Source organism: Babylonia areolata, chromosome 11 (genome assembly GCF_041734735.1).
Source record: "Babylonia areolata isolate BAREFJ2019XMU chromosome 11, ASM4173473v1, whole genome shotgun sequence".
Lineage (NCBI taxonomy): Eukaryota > Metazoa > Mollusca > Gastropoda > Neogastropoda > Buccinidae > Babylonia > Babylonia areolata.
The window spans coordinates 26,453,379-26,455,878 of record NC_134886.1 but is presented as its reverse complement, the minus strand read 5'-3'; positions in this window follow the sequence as shown (position 1 = coordinate 26,455,878).

The window sequence follows — 2,500 nt, the reverse complement described above, 5'->3', positions numbered from 1 at the left end:
TTTAAAAAGTGCATCATAAGTGAGTCTTGAAGGCCTTGCCTCTCTTGTTTCAAAATGTAATATTTAAGATGAGAAAGATCAGTTTAAAGCAAATTAACTCCCCCTAGCATTACAGAGTAATTTCCCTTTTTTACTATCTGCACCAAAACGTTTGCAAAATAAATAAAACTTCCATGCTTAGCAAAAGAAGTTCCTGTTTGAACAAAAAATGATAATAATGACTGCTCTAGCTGTTGGGTCAGAATATCAGATCAAAGTGCCAAGTTTAGAGAATGCAAAAAATATAAATATAACAGTAAATGCAGTTTGCATATAATTAGGCTTCATTCTTTATTTTTTTGTGCCCATCCCAGAGGCGCAATATTGTTTTAAACAAGATGACTGGAAAGAACTGAATTTTTGACTCACTTGTGTAAACAAGTGAGTCTATGTTTTAACCCGGTGTTCGGTTGTCTGTGTGTGTGTGTGTGTGGCTGTGTGTCTGTGTGTCTGTGTGTCCGTGGTAAACTTTAACATTGACATTTTCTCTGCAACTACTTTGTCAGTTGACACCAAATTTGGCATAAAAATAGGAAAAATTCAGTTCTTTCCAGTCATCTTGTTTAAAACAATATTGCGCCTCTGGGATGGGCACAAAAAAATAAAGAATGAAGCCTAATTATATGCAAACTGCATTTACTGTTATATTTATATTTTTTGCATTCTCTAAACTTGGCACTTTGATCTGATATTCTGACCCAACAGCTAGAGCAGTCATTATTATCATTTTTTGTTCAAACAGGAACTTCTTTTGCTAAGCATGGAAGTTTTATTTATTTTGCAAACGTTTTGGTGCAGATAGTAAAAAAGGGAAATTACTCTGTAATGCTAGGGGGAGTTAATTTGCTTTAAACTGATCTTTCTCATCTTAAATATTACATTTTGAAACAAGAGAGGCAAGGCCTTCAAGACTCACTTATGATGCACTTTTTAAAAAACATCCAAGCTTTTTATGTATTGAGTATAATTTCAAAATGTAATATTTAAGATGAGAAAGATCAGTTGAAAGCAAACTAAGTCCACCAGCAGAGTAATTTCCCTTGTTTTACTGCCTGCAGCAAAACGTTTGCAATAAACAAAACTTTCATGCTTAGCAAAAGAAGTTCCTGTTTGAACAAAAAATGAAAATAATGACAGATCTTTTGTTGAGTCGAATATCAGATCAAAGTGCCAAGTTTAGAGAATATAAAAAATATAAATATATCAGTAAATGCATTATACTCAATACATAAAAAGCTTGGATTTTTTAAAAAGTGTATCACAAGTGAGTCTTGAAGGCTCTGCCTCTCTTGTTCCTATTTTTATGCCAAATTTGGTGTCAACTGACAAAGTAGTTGCAGAGAAAATGTCAATGTTAAAGTTTACCACGGACACACAGACACACAGACACACAGCCACACACACACACACACAGACAACCGAACACCGGGTTAAAACATAGACTCACTTGTTTACACAAGTGAGTCAATCATACACATACACAGATACAGTAGAAATTAGGATACAGACAAGTGCATATCAAAATCAAAACTTGCGCATACTCACACATGCACGCACTGCACACACACACACACACACACACACGCACACACACACACACACACACACACACACACACACACACACACACACACACACACACTTCGGCTAGTACGTGCAATTTTCCACCGACACACTGTTGACAAACTTTCCCTGACCTTTTTGTTAAATAATCACTTGTGTAGTGATTGTTCTTCTTCCCGTGACTTGTCACAGGCTGTGGACGCACCTTTAAATTGCTCCCCCGGGAGTTTTTCGTTGTGTGTGTGTGTGTGTGTGTGTGTGTGTGTGTGTGAGACCTATCAAATTACAATCGCTGTTTGCTTACCCCGTGGGACACAAGAGAATTCCGGTGAGATGTGTGGAAATCTCTCAAACAGAATGACTGTTGTTACTACTGCTATCACTACTACTGCTGCTGCTGCTAAAACAACATTTTATGTCTTCATCACACTCACACACACACACACACACACACACACACACAACTTTACACACTACTTACAAAATCACACTGCCTCTCACCCACCCCCCACCCCCACCGCACCCTCCCTCCCACCGTCCACACCCCATATAAATACCCCATGGGGGCAATTTAGAGGTGGGTCCCAAGCCAAGCCTGAAACACGCGATTAACGAAAGGGTCAGGGAAAGGTTGTCAACAGTGTGTAGGTGGAAATCTGCACGTACCACCCGAAGTGTGCGTGTGTGTGTGCGTGTGTGTGTGTGTGTGTGTGTGTGTGTGTGTGTGACCTGCTGACCAATAACAACCGCTGATTGTTTTCGTGAGAGGCTCACGCGCATCATTAGAGAAAATTCCAGTGAGGGGGTGGAAATCTCTCGAAGTGGATGACTGCTGCTACTACTACTGCTGCTATTACTACTGCTACTACTGCTGCTGCTGCTGCTGCTACTGTAACAA